Source organism: Heterodontus francisci, chromosome 12 (assembly GCF_036365525.1).
Source record: "Heterodontus francisci isolate sHetFra1 chromosome 12, sHetFra1.hap1, whole genome shotgun sequence".
NCBI classification, from domain to species: domain Eukaryota; kingdom Metazoa; phylum Chordata; class Chondrichthyes; order Heterodontiformes; family Heterodontidae; genus Heterodontus; species Heterodontus francisci.
The window spans coordinates 35,825,781-35,845,200 of record NC_090382.1 but is presented as its reverse complement, the minus strand read 5'-3'; the positions used below and the strand labels follow the sequence as shown (position 1 = coordinate 35,845,200).

At 45.0% G+C, this 19,420-nt stretch overlaps 1 long non-coding RNA gene across 1 annotated transcript in view; it reads left to right on the top strand.

Annotated features, from left to right (window-relative positions):
• The first annotated feature begins 243 nt into the window (after nucleotides 1–243).
• LOC137375570 (uncharacterized) overlaps nucleotides 244–19,420 on the top strand; it is a 42,406-nt gene continuing 23,229 nt past the window's right edge. Inside the window, exon 1 of the long non-coding RNA XR_010976025.1 lies at nucleotides 244–308. This is a non-coding gene — a long non-coding RNA (uncharacterized lncRNA). The remainder of the gene's footprint in view (nucleotides 309–19,420) is intronic.

Below are 19,420 nucleotides of genomic sequence, written 5' to 3'. Positions count from 1 at the left end.
ACGGGGAGAGGGCGGGGTGTGGGACTAGCTGAATTGCTCTTGTAGAGAGTCGGCACAGACTCAACGTCAGGTCAGGCGGGTAAAGGAAATAAAAATAAAGTTAATATTTCAAGTTAATCCTTCATCAAAACTAGGTTATACCAGAAACATTAACTTTTTTCCCTTTCTTTAGAGATGTTCTCTGACCTACTGCATTTTTTCATTACTTTCTGTTTTTGTTACAAAGCCACGAGATTCTTAGAACGAAAACAGGAAATACTGGGAACAGTAGTCAGACCAGACAGTGTCTGTGGAGAGAACAGTTTCAGGTGAGAATTCATAACAACAGGAATTTTTTTAATGTATTTGACTTTTTTTCCTGATTTGTTTAAGATGGCACAATATAGGCAGTCAATTTAGAAGATTGCTCTTTCCACCACAACAACTGCATTTATATACCACCTTTAACATAAAAGAAATCTTCGTAGATGGGCATATTGAAAATGGATGTTGAACCAGGAAGGACTAGATTAGGGGCATTCATCAAAAGCTTGGGCAAAGAGATGGGTCTAGAGAAGGTTTATAAAGGCAGAGACAGAGTTCTGGAGAGCAGGACTGAGTTGGATGAAAGCTTTGCCACCAAGAGAAGGTGATTGTTTACATGAGGCTGGAGAGAGAGGAACAGAGCATTCAGGATGGGCTATAGGGCTTCATGAGTTTGAAAAGCTGGTGTCGGGAAAGATCATAGTGGGATTTGTGATCACCTGAGGAGTCAGTGCAGGTCATTGAAGACTAGGGGTGGTGGGTGAGCAGGATGTAGTGTGCGATAGGACATGTGCGGGATATGTACAGCAGAGTTAGGGCCAAGTTGCAGTTTATGGAGGGTGGAGGCTGGAAGGAGAGCATTGAAATAGTCAGATCTAGAGGTGATAATTGGAGCTTTAAAGGTTATGGCAGCAAAGGGACCAAGATAGGAATAGAGGGAAGTAATATTGTGGAGGTGGAACTAAGTGGTCTTAAATGATGAACAGGAGGAAGAGTTTAAAGCTCAGCTCAGTGTTGAACAAAATGCCATAACTGTGAACAGTCTGGTTCTGCCTGAGAATCATGCTGAGGGAGGGGATGAAGTCAATAGTAATGGAGCAGAGTTTCTGGCAAGGGTGAAGACAATGTCTTTGGTCTTCCCAGAGGGAAAGTTGTCATCCATTCTGGACTTGAGATGAGAAAAGTGGTCTGGCAACACAGAGACAACACAGAGAGAAATGATAGACAGGTAGAGCTGACTATCATGACCTTATATATGAAGACTGACCCCATACTTGGGAATGATGTTGCTGAGAGGCAGCCTGTAGATAAGGAAGAGGAAGGGAGGAGATTCCTAGTTGGTCAATGGGGTAATGGTGCAGGGGAAGGATGTATTGTGTTCAGTTAGGTAAGAATGGAAGCATGAGGGCCAGTCCCATAGAGCAGGAGTTCTTAATCTTTTTGCTTCTGAGGGCCCTCTCTTATGTTATGGAAATTCCACAGACCCCCTACTACACAACACAAGTTTTTTTTGTATTAAAATTAGTTATATAATTAAACATATTGTTACGGCCAAGTAAAGAGGGGGTCACAGTTGCCCCCTCTTGCATTCCTCTTATTTGACCACAACAGGGTTTATTCCTTTTTAAGTAGTGGTTGTGCTTACCATCTCAGTGAGTGTTTTACCTTTGACCTTTACTGTGATGTGAGCTTAAACAAGAAAGAGGTAGGTTTATTATACTCAGCAATCTAACCCCGATTTCAAAATACTAAAAAAAAGGCTACACATTCACACACACATTTACACAAGAATCACACACACACACACACACACAAACAGAGGGAAAATAGATTTGGTGGTTGGATTAAAGTCCAGAATAATGGAACTTGAATACACGGTCTGTGAAGTGGATGATCTGGTAGTCCTCGGCTGAAGCTGTATTCTTGAAGTCCTCACTGGTCAAAGTGCACTTTGGGTGGCCTGCGCAGGGTTTTCTTGAAGGCGAAATTGTAGTTGGCTTTATTCCCCTGATCGCTGGCTGTAGCAGTCTGAAGGCTTGGAGTCGCAGTCGCAGATGGTTTTCAAACTTGTTGTTTTCTGGGGGGAGAGAGAGAGAGAGAGAAAGGGAAGCCTGCAGCCTTCTCTACTGCTGCACACTCAGTCACTGCTTGCTTCTTTGTCTGTGTAACAACTCCCCCAAGATGAACAGATGGTCATATGGTTGCTTCAGGTTTTCTGGAGCCTTCTAATGAAATTCAAGGTTCCACATGCCCCAGAATGTCAATTTACACTTGAAGGGGTTTTGCTCTTTCAAAGTCAATGGCAGGAATTTTATACCCCCCAAACGAGTGGGCTGGTGGTTGGGGAGAGGGGTGGCATAAAATTGAGTGGGAGGCGGGTGGGTGCCCTGTTCCTGACCCCCTCCCACCTCCATTGCAATTTTACGTGGGGTGGCGGCGGGAAACAGACCGCCTGCCCCAGGCCAATCAAGGCCCTTAAGTGGCCAATTAACTGGCACTTAAGGGCCTCCTCCCACAGCCACAGGTATTTTACCCTGGCTGGCAGGCGGCTAAAGCCGCAAAAAGCCCACCTGGTGAAACGAGGCGGTCTTCTTGCAGGCTGGTGGGGGCCCTCCTAATCAGGCACCCTGTGCTGCACGGAGGGCCACCCCTGAAGCCCCAACAGCCCCAACGCACAACACTCTACCCGCCTCCCCCCTCCCCGCTAACCAATCCCCCTTGCCTTACTGGGGCCCAACCGATTGTCCCTGGTGGGGCCCTACAAACTTACCTTTTTTCCGGGGGGGCTGTCCTTCCCATTGGTTCCGATGGCTGGGTATAGTCCCAGCAATGGCCTCTGCTCCTGGTGGCACTGCTGGGACTAAGATCTGCTGTCCCACTGATTGGCCAGTAGCTCCATTAGGCAGGACCTCCTGCCTCAAGGCGGTGGAAGTCCCGCCCAAGACCAATTAAAGGTCTGGGAAGAGAAAAGTCCCAGTCTGGCTCCTAAGACCCGGCGGAGACAGGCTCGCCACTGACTTTTCAGCTGGTGGACCGGACCTCCCGCCCAACAAAACATTCCGGCCAATATGTCAGGATTGCCTTGACTGTTGCGCTAATGAAGCCATTTTCGGTAATTCAATCACTTAGAGCAAGCCATTATCCTGGCTGGGCCTCTTGTTAGACTCATGTCTCCAGTTGAATCTCCTGGTATTTCAGCTGCAAACTGCAGTGGGCATCTTGGGTGCTAGTTTTTTTTAAAGTTAGTGTAAGTTTTTTTCCCATTAAAATCTAGTATAAGTTTCCAACCGGTGAAATTAATATTTCTCATTTGGCATATAGGGTTTTCTTGATAATATATTTTTGTTTTACTTATTTGTGAAACTTGTTGCTGGTGCTGAGCAACAATTCTCAATTCTCGTGGCAAGATTCAAACCTAATATCTCACGGCTTCCCTCCCCAACTAAAGCGTATGCTTTAAATAAAAAGCCTTCAATCTTGTAAATAGTAACACTGAACGAACGTTTCATAATCTCATCATAGCTTTTACCAATTAGCCCAATATTGTTCCCCTGCTATACATAACCAAGCTCTCCTCACACCTGATTGTCACCATGAGGCAGAGACAGGCCTAGGAAGCTATGTCAGATGATTGACACCCTCATAACTGGTACCTTCACCTCCCTCTGCCGTGGCTGATTGGTTGCGTGGCGGTCTCCATCTGGTTGAACCTGTGTCTTTCACATTATTAAACTCCTTTTCATGCAGTCAAAACGTTTTAAAATGCTTCGCAGAGTGAATTACCTTCAGAATGCAGTGACCCTATTTAGGTAGGCAAACTCACTCAAAACAAATGTAAATGTTTCTTTTGGGTAGTAAACAGGTAATTTATGGACAAAATTTATATTTTTTTCTAAGCATTCTCTGGTTATTTTTGTCAGAGCCCTTGAAACCATCTCGCGGGTCCCCCGGCTCCCAGCTGAGAACCCCTGCCACAGAGCAGGGCAACATAGGGGAAGTGTTGGAGTAGGATGATGTGGTTGCTACAAGTTTAGGAACTTGCCTTAGGTATTCTTCTGGGTGCAATGGTGCCAATCACTCCTGGAAGTGGTCTGAGTTTTTCATATTTAGATAGATAATCATACTACTCATTTATAACTAGACATTAGCAATAGTACATCCTTGTGTCTTTCAGGTATGTGCTTCTTTAATCTCTTTGAAAGTGAACTGAGAAAACACTTGGTTAGACAAAGCTGGATATAGATTGTTAAACTGCTTTATTTCACAGCGGGTGAACATAAAGAACAACAGTTATGATCAGATTCACTTACTCCAGTCGGTACAACTTGTCTTTACATAATAATACAAAATAACATTGCACTTCCTGACATTAGTGCATCTTACTTGACGTAAAAAACACTCTTAATTGCCTTCCTGCATGCTAAGCTTCTGAGCCTTTCCCGCACAGCTTTCCATTTTAAAAATCTGACCAACTTTGCAGTGTTAGCTCAACCTGACTCTCTGCTTGTGTCTCTGTTTCTTTTAATCACAAGAAGAAGGGACAAGAGACTTCCCAAAACAATGGATGTGAGGTGTCGCCGATTGTCAAGACAGGCTGATGAACTACTTATTATTTACAGTCTATGGGGAAACAACAAAGCTTATGCATTATCATTTCAACCACCTATTGTCTCAGTGCCTTTTTAAAATTTGTGTGAGTACACTTTGCCTTGAAATCCCAACATATAAAATTATTTTTTGAAGATGTTTTGCAGGAAAATTGCAACAAATCACAATATGTGATGATGATCCAATGCACCAATGCTGTGGAAAAGTTAAATGAGGAGGGAAAATGCATCGTGATCGCAGTAACAGGGAATATCATTTGTGATTTTGACTAGTCTTGGGGTCATTCCAGTAATGTGAAAAGACTAAAGTTCTGTCTGACAGGATTCCCACAGGGTGTTTCAGGAGACATGGGTACAAAGGTGGGAGATGACATGTTCAAGGTCTTTAATGAGGAAGGGGATGCTGGAAATGGAGCAGCAGCTGAAGGGGATGAATGGGGTAAAGATGGTGTTTTGAGGAGGGGTGGTTTTGAAGGGGAAAGGAATGGCACCTGAGGGAAAAAAAATGTCAGCTAGTATGGGAGCCAGTAAGGGGGATTTGAGAAGGTAGAAGTTCAAAGGAGCAAGGACTGGATCTGATGGGCAAGATGAAGTATGAGAAGGGAGTAGGAAGAAGGCAAGGTTGTAACAAATTTATACATTTTGGACTCAGAATCATCTGTTTAATGCCCAGAAAGAAAGGCCTGTCCAATACCTCTTAATCTCCATTGGTTAACAAGCAACTCTCCAGAATACTAATTCATCTCCTATGTTTCCATTACTAAACCAGGGCTCACTGCCCTTCACAGACCACATCTCAGTAGAAGGTTATTTTATTCTGTACAATGTGCAAACCTGTTCTTCAACTAAGTGTTCGTCAACACATTAACTTTTTTAGCTGGCAGTCTGTTCATTAAAAATTCTTCTAATCTCTAGCCTGACATGAAGCTGGTTCATTTTGAAGCTGTAATCAACAATTTTTCCCTCAGAATCCAGGTTAAATAGCCCACTTACACCAAAATCACCTACACCTTTTAGCCTTTTAAAGATCAGGATTCCTTCCCATCCTCTTTCTCCAGTAGAACTCTACAGCTTTGTATCTTCCTGGTTGGTCATCTCTGAACCTTCTCCAAATACTAATTCCCTTTTGAAAGTATCCCAAATCACAGGTAATATTATGCGTCTTCAGCAGTAATTTATACAAGGTTTGAAATGACTTGTTTTGATTGATAGTGAAATGGTCCACAGATGCATTCCAGTACTTGATTAACTTTGCTGAAAAGTATTTTCCTTAAATTCATAAGTGAATGTATAAGTGGAATTCTGTTAATATGTTCAAGATTGCTACTGGCCCTGGAATGGGAGAGACAAGCTGAAGCTTAGAAGAAGGAAGGTGCACAGACAGTTTAAATTTAATTACTTAACACAGAAGCTGGTGAATGGGTTGCGCAGGGAGGCAGTGCTGGCAGATAGGCTGGAAAATTGTAAGGGACAATCCGTTAGAAATTTAAGGTGATTGCGAGGTATTCGTTTTTGGGAATGGCCAGATGGATTCCGCAGTCCTCTCCTGTACTGTACTTTCCTATGTCAATGTAATAATGACATTGCATTGACTGCAACTTTCAATGGATGATCCTACACATAAATCTTTTCCTTTTTTATTTTTGATAAAGCCCACCCTTCATGCATTGTCATCTGCAGGCTCAGGATGCACAGGCAGATTAACTTCAACTGTCTCCCAATTTAAAGCTGTTGTTCTTGCTTGGATGGTCTTAGTGTTCAATGCCTACCAGGATGGTTGGCTACCTTTTGGGACTTGTGGGCCTTGTATGGAATCTCTCGTTATTTTACTGACAATGACATTTGATTTAATGTTACTTTATGTGAAATCAGTTTGGGTTGCTGTTACGAACAGGTGAGCAATGTGTCTAGGGGTCTCTTGCTGTCTTCACCTGTCTTATTGCAACAGGGTTTAATTTTAAACATACTGTGTTTTGAGCTCCCCCTTTTGTGAATCCTTGTTCACAACATTCCAATTATAAGGCCAAGAAATGAGCACAAACAGGCTTTCTTTGGTTTAAAACAGAAAGAGGAAATTTATTAAACCTTAAAATTACTCCAATACGGTTCATGCCTACGGATATACAATGCGCTCACATTAGCATGCACATGCGATATAAACATGCAAAAATAGAGACAGAAAACAGCAGAAGAAAAGATAAGTAGAAAAGTTTGAGGCAATAACTTGTTACTGTTTCTTGAGCTTGCTGTTATCCTTGATTGAAGATATGGTATTGTGTTTCATTGGGGCCCAGTATTCATCTTAAACCTTGTTCACTTAGGAAACTGTACTCTCTTGAGTTTCACGTGTTTTCACAAGATTCAGTTCCATGGGAAGTGATGAAGGCAGGCAGACAGGCAGGAGAGGAGATGTTCTCAGTCCCAGGAGAAGGTCTTTACTCCATGATCACACGGCGTTCTCTCCTTGGCAATTACTTTGTTTGGGAGTTCAAAAACTCTGCAACAGCCAGTCAGTCTTCTCCCACAAGAGAAAACATCCTTTCCACATCCACCCTGTCAAGACCCCCTCGGGATCTTATATGTTTCAATCAAGTCACCTCTTACTCTTCTAAATTCCAGCAGATACAAGCCTAGCCAGCCCAATCTTTTCTCGTAAGGCAGCCTGCCCATTCCAGATATTAATCTAGTAAACCTTCTCTGTACTGCCTCCCACGCATTTACATCCTTCCTTAAATAAGGAGACCAGTACTGTACACAGTACTCCAGATGTGGTCTCACCAATGCCCTGTATAGCTGAAGCATAACCTCCCTACTTTTGTGTTCAATTCCCCTTGTGATAAATTATAAAATTCTATTAGCTTTCCTAATTATGTGCTGTACCTGCTTACTCACCTTTTGTGATTCATGAACTAGGACACCCAGATCCCTCTGCATCTCACAGCTCTGCAATCTCTCACCATTTAGATAATATACTTTTTTATTCTTCATGTCAAAGTGGACAATGTCACACTTTCCCACATTATATTCCATTTGCCAGGTCTTTGCCCACTCACTTAACCTATCTATATCCCTTTGCAGCCCCCTTATGTCCTCTTCACAAGTTACTTTGCTACCTACCTTTGTGTCATCAGCAAATTTGGCAACCATACCTATGGTCCCTTCATCTAAGTCATTTATATAAATTGTAAAAAGTTGAGGCCCCAGCACAGATCCCTGTGGCACACCTCTAGTTACATCTTCCCTACCAGAAAATGACCCAATTATGCTTACTCTCTGTTTCCTGTTAGCTAGCCAATCTTCTATCCATGTCAATATGTTACCCATTACTCCATGAGCTTTTATTTTCCACAATAACCTTTGATGTGGCACCTTATCAAATGCCTTCTGGAAATCTAAGTACAATACCTCCACCGGTTCCCCTTTATCCACAGCACATGTAATTCCCTCAAAGAACTCCAGTAAATTGGTTAAACTTGATTTCCCTTTCACAAAACCATGTTGACTCTGCCTGATTACCTTGAATTTTTTTAAATGCCCTGATACAACATCTTTAATAATAGCTTCTAACATTTTCCCTAAGACAGATGTTAAGCTAACTGGCCTGTAGTTTCCTGTTTCTGTCTCCCTCCCTTATTGAATATTTTCCAATCTAACGGAACCTTCCCCGAATCTAGGGAATTTTGGAAAATTAAAACTAACGCATCAGCTATCTCACTAGCCATGTCTTTTAAGACTCTAGGATGAAGTCCATCACGACCTGGAGACTTGTCAGCCCACAGCTCCAACAATTTGTTCAGTACCAATTCCCTGGTGATTGTAATTTTCTTGAGTTCCTTTCTGCCTTCCATTTCCTGACTTACAGCTAATACTGGGATGTTACTTGTATCCTCAATAGTGAAGACCGATGCAAAATACCTGTTCAATTCATCTGCCATCTCCTTATTTTCCGTTATTAATTCCCCAGACTCACTTTCTATCAGACCAATGCTCACTTTGTTAACACTTTTCTTTTTAAAATATCTATAGAAACTCTTACTATCTGTCTTTATATTTCTAGCTAGCTTTCTCTCGTACTCTAATTTTACCTTCCTTATTCATCTTTTAGTCATTCTTTGCTGTTTTTTATATTCTGTCCAATCTTCCGACCTGCCTCTCATCTTTGTGCAATTATAGGCTTTTTCTTTAAGTTTGATACTATCTTTAACTGTTTTCGTTAACCACGGATGGTGGGTCCCACCCTTGGAATTTTTCTTTCTCATTGAAATATATCTATTCTGTGGTAGTCTGAAATATCCCATTAAATGTCTGCCATTGCATCTCTATTGACCTATCCCTTAACCTGATTTGCCAGTTCACTTTAGCTAGCAGGTTGTATTAGATAGAAATAAAAAATAAACAGTAGAAAATATCAGGCCACTCAGATGAAGTATTTGAATTTTTTTTAAAGAAAATTATTGTACAGTGTTAATATCACATTAATAAAGCTATCCCAGCATTACTGTGGAACTAATGTTTGTCTTCGCATTTATGAGCTGAAACTTCAAACAAAAATAGCTGGTACAGGGATGTTGGAATTTCCCTGGAGCTGTTGGCAGTCTAAAGGGTAATTCCTTGAGGTATTTTTCTAATAACACCTAAATTGCTGATATCTGCTGATTGATTCCTGTGCTAAAATAATGATCTCATTTGATTTCACCTCCTAGTACTTAACCTGGAACTTAAAGGCATGGGCCAGAATTTTATGCCACTCCAGCGAGCCGGATGGTGGTGGGGGGCTCCGGGAGACCTTCCTGATCCACTCACGCCTCCGCAACACTTGACGTGGGCCGGGGGGAGGGGGGGGCGAGAAATGGGTCGCACACCCCAGGCCAATCAAGGCCCTTAAATGACCACTTAAGGGCCTCTTCGCCTGCCTCTACGGGGATTTTACCCATGGCAAGCAGGCGTCTGGGAGATGTGAAAGGCCACCCAGTGAAACCTATGGCCTCTCAGCGCACTGGGGGAGGGGGCCCATACAAATGGGCACAGGATGCCCAATGAAGGGCCGCCACCTTTTCCCCAACCACCTCCAGGACCCGAGACACCCCTCCCCCCCCCCCCCCCCCTTCCCTCCAAATGATCATCCTTGCCTCACCGGGGCACCACCGATCAGCCTGGCAAGGCAACCCTAACTTACCTGTCGTCCTGGCTCCATGTCCTCGGCTGGGCTGCAGTCCCAGCAGTGGCCACTGCTCCCGGTGGCGCTTCTGGGACTAAGAGCTGCTGGCCCAATGATTGGCCGGCAGCTCAATGAGGCGAGACTTCCTCCCTCAAGCAGGTGGAAGTCCCGGCTAGGAACAATTAAAGCCCTGGGACCGTAAAATGTGTTGGTGGCCAGCTCCCGTCCGCCCGATGTAAATTCCAGCCCCTGGCCTCATTCCCATTTATTGTCAGTGTCAGGCGTGACTCAGTTGGTAGCTCTCCTGCCTCTGAGTCAGAAGATTCTGGGTTTAAGTCCCACTTCAGGATCTGAGCATAAAAACCAAAGTTGACACCCTAGGCAGGACTTTCCCCATGGGCTTCAGAAACCCAACTTCAGGGTCAGAAGTTTGCACTCTGGGGAAAACAGTTCCCAAAACCAGGGATATGGTGACTGTAGGCAGAACAACAAATGATGGGATGGTGGGAAGAAGGATTGAGTGCCTAATCAGCCAGAGTTGGAAAGCAGAGGTTGTGTGCTGGGATATTGGGCTGGAGAAAATTTCAGAAGTACGCCTGAGTGAGACTACAGGATAATCTCAAGAATTAGGGCGGCACAGTGGCGCAGTGGTTAGCACCACAGCCTCACAGCTCCAGCGACCTGGGTTCAATTCTGGGTACTGCCTATGTGGAGTTTGCAAGTTCTCCCTGTGTCTGAGTGGGTTTCCTCCGGGTGCTCCGGTTTCCTCCCACATGCCAAAGACTTGCAGATTGATAAGTAAATTGGCCATTATAAATTGCCCCTAGTATAGGTAGGTGGTAGGGAAATATAGGGACAGGTGGGGATGTGGTAAGAATATGGAATTAGTGTAGGATTAGTATAAATGGGTGGTTGATGGTCGGCACAGACGCGGTGGGCAGAAGGGCCTGTTTCAGTGCTGTATCTCTAAATAAATAAATAAATAAATTATTGGAATCAATAGAGGGAGCAGTGAGACAGTGCCTGTACTGAGGCCAAAGATGATGAGTCAGCACAGCTTCCCTCGGAATGGGATACAAGTTATAGAATTTTGGATGAGTTGGAGCTTGTGTGGGATGGAAAGGGCTAGGCTGGTGAACAGAGTGCTAGAGAAGTTAAGATGTCCCTGAAAATCTGGATCTTGGTAGACCATATTGGGAGTACCTTCTAATGTCAAATGACCAGAATATAATGACAAATAGTGTAGAGATAGACCAAACAGGACTAAACAAGGTCCAACAAGTAACTTCAGACCTTCGGCATACTCACTGTTTCCTTACAGGGACAGGTATGCTTGTGATGTGGCAGCATCAGTGTCTCAGAGGACTGGAGGTCTATTCACTTTGGAGGTGGAGACCGGGATAGGATTTTCATTCCGGGGTCCCAATTCCACTGTTGGGATGAAAGGCAGGTTGGGAACCCACAAATGCCAGTGGTGGGACACAAAGGGCAATTAGGTGGCCATCTCTGGGAGTCCCATCCAATGAAGGACAGTAGGCAGGCCCTCGAGTATGGAGGGCCAATAGGCAGCCATCGAGCAGTCATAGATCAGCAGCCACACCGTCAGAGGTGGGCACTGCTGAGCTATGTAGGGAGGCGCGAGGGAGTCTCTATTCCCAGTTGCCGACAACAAAAGGGATAAATAAGGGGGCCAAAAGGGTTAGGGCTGTTGGGCATGAGGGGAAAAGCCCCACACAGTAACAGGCACTGCAGCAGTTGCAGGCAATGTTTGGAATGGTGCCTTCCACATTGAATGGAGCCTCCGGCTCCAATGTCCACCGGGTTTGCCGGTGGGCAGCCGCCATTGTTTCACGGATGGCCTCCTGACACAATGGGTTTCCCGTCCACTGGCTGGAAAATCCAGTCAGAGTTATATGAGTGCCATTAATTAAACCCTGAAGAGGTTTAATTGGTTACCCACTGCAGCTGGATGGGTAACCATTCCCGCAGTCACTCCGACTCCTGCATAATCCCATAGAGGTGCGAATGTGTTGCCCAGCTGGCATGATGGGATTTTCTTCTCATTTTTGGGTCCGGCTTCAGACCTCCCTCCACAGGCCATTGACAATTCAGCCCCCTTTGTCAGAATACAGCGCTGGCAAGGGTCTGAGCTTATGGTGCTGATCTGGTTTTTTTTTGCTTCTCAGGACTGGTAGACACACTGGAGGCAATTCTGACTGCAATGGAAATAAAAGTTGGATGCGATGAAAACTAGCTGACGATTCGCTATCATCTGTTTTACACTACTGCACAAAGTCAAAATTACTCCCGTTGAGTTTTGCCAGCATTTTCGGTTCTAATTTAAAATCTGCTACGTTCCCAGCCTGCCTTTTCTCCTTTCTCTTGTGTTTCTTTAACCTACACAATTTACATATTCCTCTGTCCCTTTCTGTCTCTGTATTGCCTCACTGATGATATATTTTGTGTCATCTAACAGTCTTTTCTTTAGTAGTTTTTCAGGTCATGCAACCTGTTAACTCCCTCTCTGATTCTCTCTCTCTCTCTCCCCCCTACTTCTATCCCTCTGTTGCTCCCCGCCCCTTACTAAAATTTCTGCTTATCTCTTCATCTTCAGTTCTGATGTAGGGTGCACACCCAAAACATCCATAATATTCTATTCCAGAAAGCTTGTTGTTGAATGATGAAACTGGAGCCAATCTTTACTCATTCTTACATGTTTTTGCAGAGTAAAAGATTACAAACATGTAGCTCCTTACTCAAACCCCCAATCAGTTTCAGTAAGTGTGTCCTTATATGTGCTCAAGTAAGAATCTAATTTGCAACTTCCACCTGCTTACAATTAAACACGACAGATATACAATTAACAGATTCCCTTCTTTCTCTTTAAATAAAACTTAAGATTAACATGCACAAACATTTCAAAACAAATCAAAATAATTTCCATATTCTGTACAAAGTATTACATTGCAAGACACCCCTTTTCTAGGCCACCTGACAATTTCTTTGTACAAGCATTTCTTTTTGTAAAACATATAGTTGATGACTTGCATTTAATTTGAAATTTCCTTTCTCCCAGCATTTGGTCAGCAAGGTCAATCTGTAACCTTTTCTCACTCACACATTTTGTAGAGTGTACATTATCCCACAAGGAATGATAATCTACATAAAATTCAATGGGTATCCTATCTTCAGTACGTCCCTTGCACAGAATCTCACCTGAAATATTTGACAAATAGGACCCCATATCCACTGCCTCCACAAGAGCCAGTGTTTCCACAGCTGAAGTACTTTCAATAATGCTTTTTTAATTTTCTTTGTTTCCCAAGTTAAAGGACAACATTTCCCATTTTCACCCATTAAAAGTATTATGAAACCAGTAGCACTTGAATACCCATCAGGAAGATTAGCATGTGAAGCATCACTAAAAGTGACTAATTTCATATTCTTGGGTCACCCAAGGATGGGAACACAAGTACACATTTCTCCAGATGTAATTTTTTTAATGTTTTATTTGCCCTTAAAACATTCTCAACTTTTGGGGTGCTTCATCGCAATACTTCACTCCAACGCATCAAAACTAGCATCTGGTCTAGCTTGAGTGCACAACCAGTTCAAATGACCAATCAGACTTCACAATTGCTTGGTCTCTGCTTTAGATATAACATCATCTTTCTGTGACAACTGAGCATGATTAACCGGGATAGGAGTAATTGTGTGTAAATAGGTTTGTTGATTTCAAGTTATTCCAGACCTAGTCTGCTTAACATCGAAACCCATATATTTAAAAGCCCCAAAATAAAAGCAAAATATTGCAGATGTTGGAAATCTGAAATAAAAACAGAAAGTACTGGAAAAACGCAGCAGGTCTGGCAGCACCTGTGGACTGAAACAGAGTTAACGTTTCAGGTCTGTGACCTTTCATCTCTGATAACCCATAACCTGTCGTTTTCCTTTGCAGATGCTGACTGACCTGTTGTGTATTTCTAGTATTTTTCCCTTTCATTTCAAAGCTCCACTTTGAGAATCTGCAGGAAGCAAACACACATGTCTGACCAATGATCCCATCTTTGCTTGTGGCTCTTCTAGTAACTGAAGTTCCGCTGTTTTGGACTTTTGCATAAGGCCAAAATATATCGAAAATCAAAATTCTGCTCACAGTCAAAGAACAAAGAACAGTACAGCACAGGAACAGGCCATTCGGCCCTCCAAGCCTGCGCCAATCTTGATGCCTGCCTAAACTAAAACCTTCTGCACTTCCGGGGTCCGTATCCCTCTATTCCCATCCTTTTCATGTATTTGTCAAGATGCTTCTTAAACATCGCTATCGTACCTGCTTCCACCACCTCCCCCGGCAGCAAGTTCCAGGCACTCACCACCCTCTGTGTAAAGAACTTGCCTCGCACATCCCCTCTAAACTTTGCCCCTCTCACCTTAAACCTATGTCCCCTAGTAACTGACTCTTCCACCCTGGGAAAAAGCTTCTGACTATCCACTCTGTCCATGCCGCTCATAACTTTGTAAACCTCTATCATGTCACCCCTCCACCTCCGTCATTCCAGTGAAAACAATCTGAGTTTATCCAACCTCTCCTCATAGCTAATGCCCTCCAGACTAGGCAACATCCTGGTAAACCTCAAGATGTTTTATTTTTTTATGCCCCACTATTTTGTTATTAAAGCTATTTTATTCAATCCGGTATCTCATGGGACAACATCTCAAATCTTCCACCTGGGGAGCCTGAATGAAATAACCTTTTCCAGCACTGCTATTTTTGGGCCAAGCTGTAAGCTTGTTCTGTGTGGCACAAACCACTAGATGGAGCTGCGTGTGGCAGTGGTGTCACCAGCTCTGTGGCAGATCAAGCTTGTGCTGCAGAACTCTAACTTTCCACAAAGTGGCACTATCTACCTTTTAGAGCCTTATAGAGCAAGCAAACAATGTACCAATGTGGAGAAAGTGGCTTCCTCAGCAAGAGCACCAGGGAACCCATCATCTTGACATTTGAGCAATTTGCTTTAGTGTTACTGGCGCATACATATCTCTGAAAGTGGGAGCATGTTTTGGGAATGTAAATGGTGCTGGAGAAATGAACAAAGTGTCACAATGAATTGTCTTCCACTTTTAGAGTGTTTAAAAGCAAATTAAAATCAGGTGGGTCTATAATAGGCAGGCAATGATCTCCTTTAATTTACCAGGCAAATCTGCCCCAGATATTCCTGGCACAATAGTCTGCAATGGGATAGAAAGAAAATTCCCGTATAACAGATACTTCTCGTCTTCTGATCAGGAATCAATGGGGACTGTATGAGGATATGGACTTTGCTGCTATGTCTCTTTTTTTAAAAACCTTCTCCCCAGTTTTCTCCCCTCCTTTCCTGAAGGTACTGATTGTTGCGGGTGTACAGCTACCCCAGAAAAAGTGTTTCTCTACTAATTGGCTTCTATATATGTGTCCCGAACCAAGACTAGAAGACTATTCAGATCCTGGAGGCAGCAGAGAAAAGGGCAACCACACTGATACCTAGCTTCAGGAATTTGCAAAATAAGGAGTGGTTGAAGAGCCTGGGATTGTTTCCTCTGGAGATGGTCCAGAAAGGATTTTATTCAAATATTGAAGGGATATAGCCAGATTAATTGAGTAGTCAAAGCTGTAACAGCTGGCATTCTACATGGGGAAGTGTGTCTGGTCATCCACTTTGCATCTGTGATAGCCAGAATAAAATATTTTCTAAATGGCAAGAGACTAGTAGCTGTGGAGGGGAAAAGGGTTTTGGGATCCAGGTACAAGAATTACTAAAAGCTAGTGCACAGGTACAAAAAGTAATCAGTAAGTCTAATTGAATGGTTGCCTTTAATTTAAGGAGGCTGCAATACAAAGGGGAGGAAGTTATGCCTCAGTTGTTTACAGTTTTGCTACCATCTACTCTGGGTAGTATAGCAACTGAGCTGACTGATCCCTCATGCACACCCGAAATCTCGCCCCCTCCGCACAGTGCCCCCGCGTTGGCTGTGGTGGGGAAGAGACGGTCGCCCACCTGCTCCTGGAATGTGCCTTTGCAAAGCAGGTGTGGAAAGAGATGCAGTGGTTTTTGTCAAGGTTCATCCCAAGCAGCTCTGTAACACAGGAGTCTGTGCTCTACGGGCTGTTCCCAGGGACGCACACCGAGACAAACATCAACTGCTGCTGGAGGACTATCAATTCGGTGAAAGACGCCCTTTGGTCTGCCCGAAACTTGCTGGTCTTCCAGCGCAAAGAGTTGTCCACCACCGAATGTTGCAGACTGGCACATTCCAAGGTCCAGGACTACGTGCTGAGGGACGCACTAAAGCTTGGGGCAGCCACAGCAAAGGCTCAATGGGGAAAGACCACAGTGTAAGGTTCCCCCACCAAGCTGGACTGAGGGGCTGGAACCATGGGAAGCCCCTCGAACTGTATCGTTAATATTCTCAATTGCTGTAAATGTAAAACTGTAATTGACATGACAATTGTGAAACGGAAGGGTTGGGAAGAAACTCATGACATTATTGAAAGAAACTGATCTCTTTTGCAATGTTTGTATTTTTTCGTGCTGTTTGGAAACTGTTTGGCAATGTAATTTTTACAGATTTTTATGAATAAAGTATATTTTGGAAAAAAAAAAGCTGACTGATCCCAACATCGCCCTCATCCTAATGACTACCTTCATGTGCGGCTGCATCAAGCTGTGCATAGATCCCCAATACACAAACACCAAGTGTCACTACGTGCTGAGGTTCTATCTGTCCCCGGTGTTGCGAAGGATGGGCCTGGTCACATTGCCGCGGAACGCTGCATTCAGTTGGACTGTGCCGTACCACCTATCCTTCGTGGAAAAGTTTCTGCGGAAAAACACCTTTGACCACCAATCCATCAGGCAGTGGTCTGCACGGAATGTCCTCAAGGCCCTACGGGAAAAGGAGATGGTGGATCCTGTCGGATAGTTCCCCGAGCAGACTGCCAAAGTCATTTGGCGGAATGCCTCATCACCAGAACTTTCAAACAAGCACCAAGATGTCGCTTGGCTGGTGGTGAGAAGAGCCCTCTCCGTCAGGTCCTTCCTGCACGCCCGAAGTCTCACCCCCTCTGCACAATGCCCTCGAGGTGGCTGTGGTGGGGGAGAGACGGTTGCCCACCTCTGTCTGGAATGTGTCTTTGCAAACATCAATGGCTGCTGGAGGACTATCAATTCGGTGAAAGACGCCCTTTGGTCTGCCCGAAACCTGTTGGTCTTCCAGTGCAAAGAGTTGTCCACGACCGAATGTTGCAGACTGGCACATTCCAAGGTCCAGGACTACGTGCTGAGGGATGCACTAAAGCTTGGGGCAGCCGCAGCAAAGGCTCAATGGGGAAAGACCACTGTGAACGGAGGGGCTGTGGATTCCTAGCTGTGGATATTTTCTGCCTGGAGACTTCGCCAGCAGTGTATATTTCGATGTAACATTCAAGCGGGATGCATCAAGTTCCTGAAGGTTTGCAAAGAGAGAGGAAACCAGGCGCCACTGTCCATCCTCACAGTGGAGCCGCTCTTTACGCTGCCATTGCAACGCAACCAGGGGGTAACAACCCCCATGTTCCTGTCATGGATGTACTCACCTTCCTCGCCAGATACGCTGAGGTGGCCAGCAGCATCATCGAGGTCAAGGACCCCTTTGGGATTTGGACCAGTAAGCTGGAAGTCAAGGTCACCTTGAAGGTCGACGTAAATGGAGCCATCATCCATCCACCCTCCAGCTTCGCTATCGGGGGAATTCGAGGCTTCTTGGTCTACGCAGGGCAGCCCAGAGTTTGTGGCAAATCTGGTCGTGTGGTGGCCAACTGCAGCACAGTCGCCTGAAAGAACTGCAAGCAGGAGGGCCATCAGACCAAGGACTGTGTGCAGAGTAAATGCTGCAACCTGTGTGGTGGGGCAGGTCACCTCTACAAAACCTGCCCCAAACACTGCCTCAGTTAGGCATAGGCGGCAAGGTCCAAGGAAAGGCTGGAGGAAGGAACAGTGAACGTGCCTCGTGCTGTAAAGGAGACCAGCAACCCTCCCTGCAGTGAGGAAAATCCATCTATGAAGGAGAGGAAAGGGGAGGCAGCTGCAACCAGCGACCCAACACCGGCCCCATGCCCGGAAACTCCTCCTCAACACACAGAATCCATGGAGGAGGAGGCAGCAGAGGGACAACCGGATGAGTGGCAAGTGGTCAAAAGGAAAACCATAAAGAAGAAGGCCCCAAAAAAGGTACAGGTCACCACCCAAACCAATGGCAAGAGGAGGCTACCGTCTGAGACAGACTACGGCAGCTGCTCCTGATCAGATGAGGAAGGGCTGGAAAGATGGCACATGCAAAAGAAGCGACAGAATGCAAAGGAGCTGTAAGAGAAAGCCCCCCAGCTCCGTGGCACTGGAAGCAGTGATGGGCCCAACGTGCCACAACCCCAAAGTGCTGAACCCAGCGAGATGCCCAGTGCACCCCAGCTCTGGGAATGTAGTAAGCAACATCCAGTTTTAAATAGGTACAAAGATTGCTTCTATTAACGTGCATAGTGTTAAATCCACTACGCAATGTGTTTCGACTTTGGGTTACCTCGCCAAGGTCAAAGCTGACCTACTGTTTCTGCAGGAGTGTGGAATTCTGCACCTCAGCACCTGCAGGCAATGGTCGTGATGGTGATCCCACGGGCCATCGATCTGGTCCGGGGGAAATGATTCCCATTCCTCCGGCCTGGGTATTCTGCTGCATGGAGGCAACTTCACCATCTCCAAATGAAGGAGGTGGTGGGCGGTCGCCTTGTCTTAGCAGACGTAACGTACAACAATGTTCTGCTCCGGTTAATCAACGTGTACACCCTGGTCCAATACAGAAAGCAGCTGACCGTCCTCCAGCAGCTCCCACTGCTGCTGGCAACATCCAGGACGGTCATTCTAAGCGGTGACTTCAACTGCATCATTGATGCAGGTGGACGATGCAGCAGGGACGACAGCAAATTGGACGCCATGTCCAGACTCCTGATGAAAACAGTAAAAGATGCCAAGATGCACGATGTCTTCAGCAAACCTGCAGATGGAGTGCAACGTAGATACACCTGGTCAAGGCCAGATGGGTCTGCTCATTCCAGGATTGACTTCCTGTTTGTGTCCCTTGCATTCACGGTCGGATCCACCGATGTCAAGCTGTTGTTCTTCTCTGACCAATGCCTCCTATTGGCCGACTGTCACTTACAGGACGACCAGCCGGTTGGCAGGCGGACATGGAAGCTCAATGTAACACTGCTGACCCCAGAGAACATTGAGTAACTAAAAAGGGATTACAAAGGTTGGAGAACAATGAAACCCCTCTTTGAGTCTCCGGTGCACTGGTAGGAAGTGATCAAGGAGAAGGTCTGCCCTTACCCCACTCCTGCACCATGCCCGAGCCATTTACTGCTTCGGAGATGGTGAAGTTGCCTCCCCGCAGGTCCTTTGAGACGAGTAAAACTCCTGGAAGCAATGGCTTACCGGTTGAGTTGTATTCAGCTCTGTGGGACTGGATTGGCCCAGACCTGCTGGATGTATACGAGAGTATGCTGCTGGCCAGCAGCATGTCAGAATCCATGAGGAAAGGTATCATCACCCTCATCTACAAA